General features: G+C 44.0%; 1 protein-coding gene across 1 annotated transcript in view; it reads left to right on the plus strand.

Annotated features, from left to right (window-relative positions):
- Positions 1-638: 638 nt before the first annotated feature.
- Positions 639-12,316, plus strand: part of otos (otospiralin) — a 47,827-nt gene continuing 36,149 nt past the window's right edge. The window contains exon 1 of the mRNA XM_080186383.1: positions 639-707. The gene's annotated coding sequence lies outside the window, so the exon portion shown is untranslated. The remainder of the gene's footprint in view (positions 708-12,316) is intronic.

Raw genomic sequence — 12,316 nt, forward strand, 5'->3', positions numbered from 1 at the left:
CCCCGACAGTGACGATTCCCCCCCCACTCCCCCCCCTCCCCCGGGCAGACCCCCTCCATCCCCAGAAGATCCCCAACTGACCAACTACCTCCCTCCCCGCCCCCGCCCCAGCCTGCTCTGATCGCTGGCCTCGCTCCTGCCCCCACTGATCCCTAGGCAGAGAGGCAGTGAGATCCCCCCACACCCTCTAGGCCCTGGCCCCAACAGGTTCTCCTCCTTAGCCCCAATAGGTCCTGTCCCCTTGGCATTGCTTATAGCCATTGGGCTGTGCCAAGGTGTCCCCTGGGCATGGGCACTTTGCCCCTTGGATAGTGCCAGGAGGCTCAGGCTGGCACTGCCAGGGTTCCAATGCCCAGGGGGCACAGCCCTCCACTGTCCAATCCTTGGTGGGGGGCCCCAATTGATCCCCTTCACTCCAGCTGAGTCAGGCCATTAGTTCTCCATTAGTGGGGAGCTGGTGAAATATCAGAGCTCTGAGAAACACCTTCAGTTATGTTCTGGGGATGACATAAATAGCTTCCAAAAGCACAGCTACCTTCCTTGTTTCTAGTTTTGATTTCAGTCAGTGAAGAATGTTCTCTTGGTTCCCATTGACTTTTGGGAGAATTGCGTTGTCAGCCTTTCTCTGGGATTTGCGCACAAGCCTGTCTCCCAGAACTAGAGAATAGTTGCAGTCCAGACCACGCTGGAAACCAACAGGAAAACAAGTAAGTCATCTCGAGCGAAATACTCTGGCAGGGTGAGGGATGCTAGTGGCCTGGAGAATTCGGTCCCGGGCCTGCTAATAGCTTTTAAATAGTATGTAAAATGCTATTTAAATACTAGTCCCGACTTCCAGCAGGCATCACCGGAAATCTGGGCCTGGGAGATACAAACGCCTGCAGGAACTCTGTGATTTGGCCAACATGCGATTCTCCCAGCCTGCTGTTTTAGTGCAGAGGGATGGGAGAATCGCAGACAATGTATCTGACTTTGCTGATGATACCAAGCTAGGTGAAAAGATAAGGTATGAGGAGGGCAAGAGGCTGTAAAGAAATATAAACAAGTTCAGTGACTGGGCAACAAGATGGCAGATGGTGTATCATGTGGTGGAATATGCTTTTATTTACTTTTTTAGCTAAAATAAAAAAAAGCAAAATATTTTTAAAAGGCATGAAATTGAAAATGTGAATCTCCAGAAAAAACTGGTGTGTTTGTACAATAAGCACATAGGGCAGAACTTTCCCATCCCCGCCAAGGGAATGGTAACAGAGGGTGAGGGGGAGGCTGGACCATGCAAAGGTCCATTGTTCTCAGGCAGGAAATACCAGCCTTGGGTGAGGGCAGCCGGAAACCCTACCCATAAAGGTAGCATGCCGAAAGAGCTAACAATTTGGAAGATACAAGGCATGTTGGTGTTAATTGCAAGGGGATTGGCATACAGTCTTGCTACAATTGCGTGGGCTTTGGTGCGACCATATGTAGAACAGTGGGCCTGATACTCCCATCGCGACCTGCAACTTTTCTGGCGGGAAATGTTCTATTGATTCCCATTGACTTCAATTTTACTAGATCTCCCTGATGGTGAAATATTGCCTTGATGTCAAGGGCAACTACTCTCACCTCTGAATTTTAACCCTTTAGTTCATGCTTGGACTGAGATTGTAAGGAGAGCAGGGGCCAGGTGGTACTGGAGGAAGCCAGACTGATCAGCAGTTAGCATGTTTTTGCTGAGTAAGTGTTACTTGATAGCACTGTTGACAACGCCTTTCATCACTTTGTCATTGATTAAGGATAGAATATGAGATGGTAATTATCCAGATCAGATCGGCTTGCTTTTTGTGGATAAGACATATTCAGACAATTTTCATCCCAGAGTTAGTGCTTGCTTGCAGAGTACTTTCTACTGTAAAATCTGATTTTCTGAGGTGTCTAACTGAATTTACAAGGCACCTGATTCCTTGCCCACTCCTGGCTAAAGTCGAGGAGTGAGGAACCTATCTAGGTAAACACTGCTGACCTGCAGCCATTGGCTATTAATAGACTGAAAGTCATCAGTGACAAGAAGTCCCACCTCACCAAGCTGTCAGCCAATCACAGGCCTACCACTCTTCAGCACTTTGGAGTTGAGGGGTGTGGTGTTGGATTGGGTTTTGCTCACCGTTTTGGATTCCCTCTCTGGGTGTCAAAGAGACAGGACCTGACAAGAGAGTTGAGAGTGATGGGTGGGTGGGGGATCAGGGTTTGAGAGGGCATGGGTGTAGGGTAACCTGGGAGTTGGTAAAATCTTGGGAGGTACTCTCCAATGGACCGAGGGGGCCCTGTAAAAAGGGACCTCATCTCCCTATCCAACCCGTTGGCCTCTCCCACTGGCGATTAAATCCCAGCAGCTGTGGGAAGATGCCCTTAAGTGGGCATTGATTGCCCACGGATAGGTGGGCTGCCCAATGCCATCCCACATTGCAGGTAGAACTGTGATGTGGCAGACCACCTGCTGAATTTAACAAGCCCCCAATTTTGAAACCCATTGGAGGGGTAGTGTAAACTCCAGCCCCATGTTTCTCTCAGTCTTCTGTTGCAAAGCAATGTGACTCGTGACTAGATTCACAGAACACTGACAAAATGAAATATAAAATAGATTGCTGCTCAGTAATTGTCCTGTGATATAAAGATAATAAGATTGTAGTGTGTGGAGCAAATTGAAATCAAGAATTACACCCCGCCCTCCCCCCACCAAAGACACTCATTGGAAACTATCTGCTTCTTATTTTAAGGACATATCTAGCCAATAAAGAAGACTGAGGTCACAGGTTTAATGATTGTAACTAGTTGGTTAGATCTTAAATGCAAATTGTGGTTGTTTTTGCGACAGGATTAACATTTCGAGTCAGTTCAAACTCACGCTTTAATTATGGTCACTTGACCAAATTTAAGCTTGTGTGCAGCCTGCATAGTGGAATAGATTAAAAGCATCAACGCCTTTTTAATTTTAAACATGAAACATGTATTTTCAGCCTGTTTGGTTCTTGTTTCACATTTAAATCTTTTAAAACCTTTTTAGTTTTACTGTGGAGGACTTGAGGTGCAGTGGATAGTGCCCTGGCTCTGAGTCATGAGCCCTGGGTTGGAGCCCCACCCCAGGGCTTAGTGACCAAGGAACGAGTGTTCATACTGCAGCCGGACAACCTGCAAATCGTTTCGACACATGTCAATAACAGCAGGAGAGATTCCTGGTTGGCCATGTGATGGGAAGAAATTTGGAACTTCTACCATCGCTATCCATGGGTTCCCTGAGCGAACAGTCACACGACACCCATATCAGGGTATGGCAAGACATTGCTGACTGTGCAATGGTTTTGGTAATTTGTTTCCCTGAATTGAGATAGACTAACTGGTGACCTCACGCAGGAAACTCAAGATAAAGAGGATGAGGGAAGTGGCTGAAAGCATGGCTGACGCACGTTAAGCATCTATGTTCCAATAAACTGGTCACTAGCTTTTCAGCTTCTTTTTCACAGGGGAATAGGGATGTTTTACTGCAGTTGCATAGGGCATTGGTGAAGCCACACCCAGAATATTGTGGACAGTCTTGGTGTTTTTATCTGAGGAAGGATGTCCTTGCTTTAGAGAGAGTGCAGTGAAGGTTTACCAGGCTGATTCATGGGCTGGCAGGACTGGCATATGAGGACAGACTAAGTCAGTTAGAATTGTTTGCGTTGGAATTTACAAGAATGAGAAGTGATCTCATCGAAACATAAAATTCTAACAGGATTAGACAGGGTAGCTTCAGAAAGAATAGTCCCAACGGGTGGGGGAGTTCAGAACTAGGGGGTCATAATTTGAGGATAAGGGATAAACCCTTTAGGAGAAATTTCTTCACCCAAAGGGTGGTGAATGTGTGGAATTCACTGCTACAGAAAGGAGTTGAGGCCAGAACATTGTGTGATTTCAAGACGGAATTAGATATAGCCCGGGAGATCAAGGAATATGGGGGAAGGTGGGATCAGGGTATTGAATTTGATGATCGGCCATGATACAAATGGCCTACTCTGCTTCTATTTTCTATGCATGTTTCTATGTATTATATGTAAAATATATATGAAAATATATATATTTTATATATATATATAAAATAAATACATATATATAAAAAGGAAAAGGGTGACTAAAGTAAATGTTGAACCCTTAGAAGATGAGAAGGGGGATTTAATAATGGGAGTCGAGGAAATGGCCGAGGCCTTAAACAAGTTTTTTGTGTCAGTCTTCATGGTAGAGGATACAAATAGCTTACCGAACATTAACAGTCATGGGACTGTAGGGGGTGAGGTCCTTAAAACGATTACTACTACAAAAAAGGTAGTGCTTGGTAGACTAATGGGACTAAAGGTAGACAAGTCCCCGGGCCCGGATAGGATTCATCCCAGGATACTGAAAGAAATGACATAAGTAATAGCAGATGTGTTAGTAGTAATTTATCAAAATTCGCTGGACTCTGGAGAAGTGCTGGCTGATTGGAAAACAGCTAATGTGACGCCACTGTTTAAAAAAGGAAGTAGATAAAAGGCGGGAAACTACAGGCCATTTAGTTTAACGTCCGTAGTTGGGAAAATGCTGGACTCCATCATTAAAGAAGAAACAGCAGGACACCTGGAAAAGAATGGTTCGATCAAGCAGACGTAGCATGGATTCATGAAGGGAAAGTCGTGTTTGACGAATTTACTGGATTTTTATGAAGATGTAACGAGTGCGGTTGATAGAGAGGAACTGGTGGATGTGGTGTTTTTAGATTCCATAAGGCATTTGATAAGGTGCCTCACAAAAGGTTGCTGCAGAAGATTAAGGTACACAGAGTTGGGGGTAAAGTGTTAGCGTGGATTCAGGATTGGCTATCTAACAGAAAGCAGAGAGTTGGAATAAATGGATGCTTTTCTGGTTGGCAGTTGGTGACTAGTGGTGTGCTGCAGGGATCGGTGTTGGGGCCTGAACTGTTTACCATATACATAGACGATCTGGAGGAGGGGGCCGAGTGTAGAGTAACAAAGTTTGTTGATGACACGAAGATGAGTGGGAAAGCAAATTGCGTGGAGGGCGCGGAAAGTCTGCAGAGAGATTTGGATAGGCTGAGTGAGTGGGTGAGGATCTGGCAGATGGAGTATAACATTGGCAAGTGTGAGGTTATCCACTTTGGAAGGAATAATAGTAAAATGAACTACTATTTAAATGGTGATAAATTACAACATGCTACTGTGCAGACGGACCTGGGGGTCCTTGTGCATGAATCGCAAAAAGTCAATTTGCAGGTGCAGCAGGTGATCAAGAAGGCAAGTGGAATGTTGGCCTTTATTGCGAGGGGGATGGAATATAAAAGCAGGGAGGTCTTATTGCAATTGTACAAGGTACTGGTGAGGCCGCAACTAGAGTACTGTGTGCAATTTTGGTCCCCTTATTTGCAAGAGGATATAGTGGCCTTGGAGGGAGTAGAGAGAAGGTACACCAAGTTGATACCGAAGATGAGCAGGTTAGCTTATGAGGAGAGATTGAATAGATTGGGCCTGTACTCGTTGAAGTTTAGAAGGCTGAGGGGTGATCTTATAGAGACATATAAGATAATGAAGGGTCTAGGTAGGGTAGAGGCAGAGAGATTCTTTCCACTTAGAAAAGAAACAAGAACTAGAGGACACAGCCTCAAAATAAGGGGGAGTCAGTTTAGTACAGAGTTGAGGAGGAACTTCTTCTCTCAGAGGGTAGTGAATCTCTGGAATTCTGTGCCCATTGAAGCAGTGGAGGCTACCTCGTTGAATATGTTTAAGTCACAAGGAGATAGATTTCTGATCAATAAGGGAATTAAGGGTTATGCGGAGCAGGCGGGTAAGTGGAACTGAACCACTTTCAGATCAGCCGTGATCTTATTGAATGATGGGGCAGGCTCAAGGGGCTAGATGGCCTACTCCTGCTCCTATTTCTTATGTTCTTATGTATTAACCTACGGGCTGATTGTTGACTGTATGACAGGACTGGAATGCAGATTGCTTCATCTGTGGTGCTTCTAAATGCAGTCTCTATTTCCTGTTACTCTGTCAGCTTTGTATTCATGTTGTGCTGTCCATTTTATTTCACAAGCTTCAACTTTGCTGATAAGCCTCATTGAAGCATGTTTTAAAAATCCATTTAGACCAAATCAACTGTATTATCCTGATTAATGTCTCTGTGACCTTATCAAAAAGTCAAAATGAATTTGGTTAAAAATAACTTGTCTTTAACAAATCTACACATAATCAAGTGACTGTTAATTTTGCCTCAGGCTGTTAATTTCTAAAACCCTTGGCGGCTGTAGGAAATCTTTTCTCTCCAGCACTGTAACCATCTCTTTAATCAGCACCAATACTACTGCTTGTTTTCCTTATTATATGTTATCTGAATACCAGTATTATTTGATATCCTTCTATTAAGGCAGGACTCCGTTATTGCCACAATATCATATTCCCAAATGCCTCTTTGCACCTGCAGATCACCGATCTTACTTACCACGCTCCGTGCAAACCTGAATTTGATCTTGCTGTAGTCCCTCTTTGTTTGACCTCATGTAAAAGCTTATTGTTTCTTACTTTAGCACTTTCTGTCTCTCAAAATTCTTTGACCACTTATTTTCTCCGTTCTAATGCTATATCCTGCTTTCTAACCACTTGCCAAATTAATTCCCTCGCAGTAAACTGACTCACCAGAGCAGTGGTTCCGGGCCTCTTGTGGTACAACCCATCCAATCTGTACAGGTTTAACTTCTCTAGAACTAGTATCAATGTTTCTGGAATCAAAGCACTTTCTCCTGTCGCATCTCTCCAGCCATACATTCATCTGTGCTAATTCTCTTATTTTTGTACTGACTACGACTCTGAAATCTAGGAGTAATCTGGGAATTCCAATCCTCAACGTTAAGCTTCTTAACCTCTTTTCTATCTCTGTAGAACCTGCCTGAAGAACTTCAGCCCTCTTTCTATCTCTGTTGTTGCACTGATATGGCTGTTCACTTTTCCTTCTCAGAGTTTTCTGCAGCCACTCAGTGACATCTAAGCTCTGACACAAGTGAAGCAACATTCCATCCTGGATACTTGTCTGTGGGAGAGGAGAACCTTTCCATACCTGTAACTGTAGACTCCCTATCAGCGTTGTCTTTCCAAACTTCCTTTTCTCCCTCCCTCCTTACAGCTAAGCCATCCATGATACTGTAGACTTGGCTCCGGCTGCACTCCCTAGAGTTTTCAGAACTGAATACCGGTTCAAGAGTGAGACACACTCAAGGGACTCCTGCACCACTTGCCTGGTCTCAGTTGACGGCTTGGCAATCATCAGTTCCATCTCTGCCTCTGTCCATGTAGCTGTCAGCCTCGTGAATGCACTGCAGTGACTCCAGTTGTTGATCACACTCAGAAAACCCAGAGCTCACAGCTGATGTCACTTCCTAAAAATGTGGTTGCCCAAAACTTGAAAACAGACCTAAACTCAAAGTTATTTGTGTGTGCAATGTAAATTGCTGCTCTTCTTATTGCTAATCATAGAATCCCACAGTGCAGAACGAGGCCATTTGGCCATCGAGCCTGCACTGACAACAACCCCTCCCAGGTCCTATCCCCATAATCCCATATATTTATACTCCTAGTCCCCTGACACTAAGTGGCAATTTAGCATGGCCAATCCACCTAACCTGCATATCTTTGGAGTGTGGGAAGAAACCCAGAGCACCTGGAAGGAAACCCACACAGACATGGGGAGAACATACAAACTCCACCCAAGGCCGGAATCAAACCCTGGTCCCTGGCGCTGTGAGGCAGCAATGCTAACCACTGTGCTATCTGTGTCACCCTAATATCTAATATGCTAATATTGTTACGTTTTCAAAAATAAAGAATGACTTGGATTTATATCATGCTCTTCAAATATCTGAGGGCACAACAAAGTACTTTTGGAAGAGTGGTCACTCTTTTAACGCGGGAAAGGCAGCAGCCAAATTATATTTGACAAACTCAGTCAAACTGCAACTGTAATAATGATCAGAAAATCTGTATATTTGTGATATTGATTGATATTGACTAGGACAGTCACAAAAACACCTTTGCTTTTCTTTTAGAAAGCACCATAAAATCTTTAGTAGTGTGGCTTTTAAGGGGGATGGCCTTTTCCCAAGGGCCACTGATTAGCAAAGACCCCAATATATTGCTTGGTCGAGAAGCTGAGCTAATTGGCAGGAAGCCGTTGGATCAAGGAGGGAGCCGCAGTTGGATCCAGGGAATCGAGTAATTTTGTTTCACCTTGTGTATATTATTGTTCTTTATTTGGCAATAAAGCCTTTGTTGCCATATTGAGTCACCCTCAATCTATTTCATCCACCCAAAGGCAGAAGGGGCCTGGGGGTTAATGTAACATATGAAAAGTGCCACCTCTGACAGTGCAGCACTCCTCAAAGAGAGAAACAAATACATATGCAGCTAGACAACTAGACAAGATTACACATAGTTTCATACAATACTTCACATGATATTGATGAAAAGAGAGACATACTAGTGATTTTTTTCATTTTATACTCATCAGGGCAAGCCCAAGAATGCCTAATTTCAAACAGTCGCAACAATTTATACCACAGGAGAATAGGATGCAGTTTAGTTAATCAGTTGACTCTGATTGGTTAAGACATTGCTATGAAGGAAGCAATGGTGAACTACAGATTCCGAAAGCTTCTTGAAAATTTGGAAAAAGCACATGGCTAAAGATACTCCTTTTGTTTTTAGTGAGCGGTCCTTGCCTATGAAGAATGCCTCTTTTAACAATGCAGACACCAGGCTAGGCTGCTGCTAATGTGGCTGTGTGTTATGGAGTGCAAAGCAGCTTCCAGAGTGATACAACAGTCCAGAAATCTGACCTCTAACAGATCATTACAATTGCTGAGATATTATTACCTGATAGGGGACAAGGCTAGCCCATTGTATTTGGGGCGTGCCGATGCCTGCGATTGTGGTTTGCTTGAGCTAGGGTAGAGTAAATAATCAGGAATGAGGTTAAACCAAGGCATTACCTGATACAAGTTTTCAAAGGCCTTTTGGCTAAAATGAAACATTAGATCAAGCCCGGGAGAGGGTACAATGCCTCATCCTGTCAGCTTGGATCTTGTTTGATCGAGCCCAAGGTGGGATGCAGTGTCTTGTCTTATCAGCTTGGTTCTGGTTTGTCCCTCATGTGAGATCCATGATTGGGCTTAATTTGAGTGTGCTTTTTCAAATTAGAATTAAAGTATTTAAAGGTACCTATAACAAGCTGAGCCAAAGGGAGCAGAGGTAGAGCTACCATGGAGCATGAACCTGCTCTTAGGCTAAAAGCATTCATCCTCCCATTTTTGTGACTCTGTCTGTGCGCTTTCTGTTTCCCTTCAGCTACTCCAGATAACTGCTGTTAATGTCTGTGACGGTGCAGTCTGACACTGGGCCTCCTGCTACCAGAGCTGCTTGATGCCATAATTCACGGGCATCTGCAGTCTTTCCCAGTGAAATTCAGCAACCTTCCAGCAGCCACGTTGCAGTCACTGGGGTAGTAGTGTGTAGGAGCACAGGACAGGCAGTAAGACAAAGGTGCCTTGTTAACTTTTATATGAAATATGGCAGGCGTTCCTTCTGAATTTGGTTTGCAATGTTTATTTTGTGGTGGCTTTGTTTTTGCATTATATCTACGTGGCCATTTGATGGTCAGTAACAGGGGAAGGTAAGGTTGGTTATTGGTGAACTGAACTTTCCTTGGATCAGTTTTTCACAAACAACTCAGAAAAAAAGTGGCAATTATGTTGCCACCTCCCTGCCCAGCCCATCTTCCTTCTGCTTCTCAGATACTCACTGTCCACTGGGCAGCAAAAGCTGTGCCCTCATTATAACAGGACTGTACAGAACGCAGCAAACCACATTGAAACTTGGCATCCATTCTGCTGAGTACTGTAGGGATTGTCCAGAATGTTCCAGGCAATGGAAGCATTGTTTCAGCACATTAGTGATCTGGTCCGCCACTGTTTATGTGGCAGTATGGCTTTCATTATATGTTGCATTGGGTTGTGCTCTGGCATCATGAAACATGTGGTGAAGAACTGATTCTGGTGCCTCAGAAGACCTGGCGACTCAAATTAATCCTGAATGAAAGCACCAAGATTGTTGCTGGGATATTGGGAATTAACATATATGATTCCGTGTATGTGTGTGTGGTCACACAGCAGCTGGACGTTGAGGGAGTGGAATTATTTTCAGTTGCATTATAATGTAGAGTTGACATATAACATCCATAAAATGATGACAACTCTGTACCATGGAAATGTCTGCAAAACTAGTGAAGCCTCATGCTCACTCTGCCTGGTTGTCATTGGCAAGGGACGATAAAAGATCATTATCTATCATTGAAGAGGCCTCAGTGATCTCCCTTATGCAACAGCAGACAGCAAATTGTGAGATGGTACAAAGATCTTCAGCCTGCAAGAAGCCAGATGCATAAGTTTTCATCAAGACATCTACCCTCTCAGTCGTCATTAACACAGTTCTTAACCTGCTCTTAACTTGCAGCGGTGACTGCAGGAAGTGGCAGATTTCAATGGAGATACCTTTACAGAAGCACAGATTTCTCACACATTGTCTGTTATTGAGGTGCACATAGGAAACTTCCTCCCTGAGAACCTTAGACAGATCTGGACTCCTACTAAGAACCCTCTTCTCCCTTTTCCAACTGCTGGACCTGCTCTGTGTGGCCTCTGTTCATTCTCAAAGAGATGCTGTATTCCAATGCCCCTGTGTTGGAAGCAACTTAGTTTATGCAGGGACCTTGAAGTCAGCATATCTTTCTCTACTTAACACATCATTCCCTTAAACCTTAATAAATTGGAACCACTATAACAACCACCAAACTTCCATAGAATCATAGCAACAACTGGGAAAAAAATAAACCAGCAAGTAATCTGTAAGTAATCAATAGAATCACAGAATGGTTACAGCAGAAAATGAGACCATTCAGCCCATTGTTTCCGTGCCTGCTCGCTGAAAGAACAACTCATCTTGTGTCATTTTGCTTGGGTTATCCTGTTTTTACCTCTCAGATAATGATCTAATCCTCTTATGTAAGCCACAATTGAATCAGCCCCACCACACTCTCAGGCAGGACATTTCCGATCTGAACCACTGACTTAAAAAACCCCTCATGTCCCCATTGCTTATTTTGTCAATGACTTTGAATTGATGCCCTTTGGTTCACAATGTTTCACCAATGAGAGTGGCTTTTCTTTGTCCAAACCCCCTCGTGATTTTGAACATTATTCTACCTTTAAATAATGTTATCTGGGTATTGTTCCTGCTACTGAGTGCATGTTCAGCAGGTTTAAGAAAATGCGTCAACTGGAGCATTGAGTTTCAGCACTGCAGCATTGGCATCAGATCAGCATGGCACGCTGATTCATGTCATGATCTCCCTGCTCTATATACCTTTGAGTACATTAACTGCACACACCAATATAGCATGTAGAGCTGCATCTGTGCTCGCATGCCATGGGTGTTATTTTGGAGTTTCATGGACACTCAGGACTACCCAGAAAAGAAGGAGTTAATGGGCCCAAATACTCACACAGGAATCGTACATTTTTTTTTGACAGAAGAGAATGCTATCTCAAGAATCAAACCCCCACAAGGAAGTTAGGTCTTGTATAAAATATAATGCCCTTCCACAGCCACAGGCCGTGTCCAAGTGCTTTACAACTAATGCAATACTGTGGAAGCAAAAATGGAATCACAGTTTTTATGCAGGCCGGAAAAGCACGCTGATCTATACTACTGAGATGGTTGCAAACAAAGAACAAAAATCAAAGAAAAGTGCAGCAGAGGAACAGGCCCTCCAAGCCTCCACCGATCATAATGCCTGCCTAAACTGAAACCATGTGCATCTACAGAGTCATCATAGAATCATAGGAGGGGATAGCTTGATCTTGGGATTGGACATAGCTCGGCACAACTTTGAGGGCCGAAGGGCCTGTACTGTGCTGTAATGTTCTATGTTTCTATGTAACCCTACAGTGCAGAAAGAGGCCCTTCAGCCCATCTGGTCTGCACCAAACACAATCCCACCCAGGCCCTACCCCCATATCCCTACATATTATACCCACTAATCCCTCTAACCTACATGCCCCTGGACACTAAGGGGCAATTTCTTAGCATGGCCAATCAACCTAACCCACACATCTTTGGACTGTGGGAGGAAACCACAGCACCCAGAGGAAACCCACGCAGACACGAGGAGAATGTGAAAACTCCACACAGACAGTGATCTGAACCGG

Source organism: Carcharhinus amblyrhynchos, chromosome 3, assembly GCF_965287045.1.
Source record: "Carcharhinus amblyrhynchos chromosome 3, sCarAmb.v2.hapA, whole genome shotgun sequence".
In the NCBI taxonomy this organism is placed as follows: domain Eukaryota; kingdom Metazoa; phylum Chordata; class Chondrichthyes; order Carcharhiniformes; family Carcharhinidae; genus Carcharhinus; species Carcharhinus amblyrhynchos.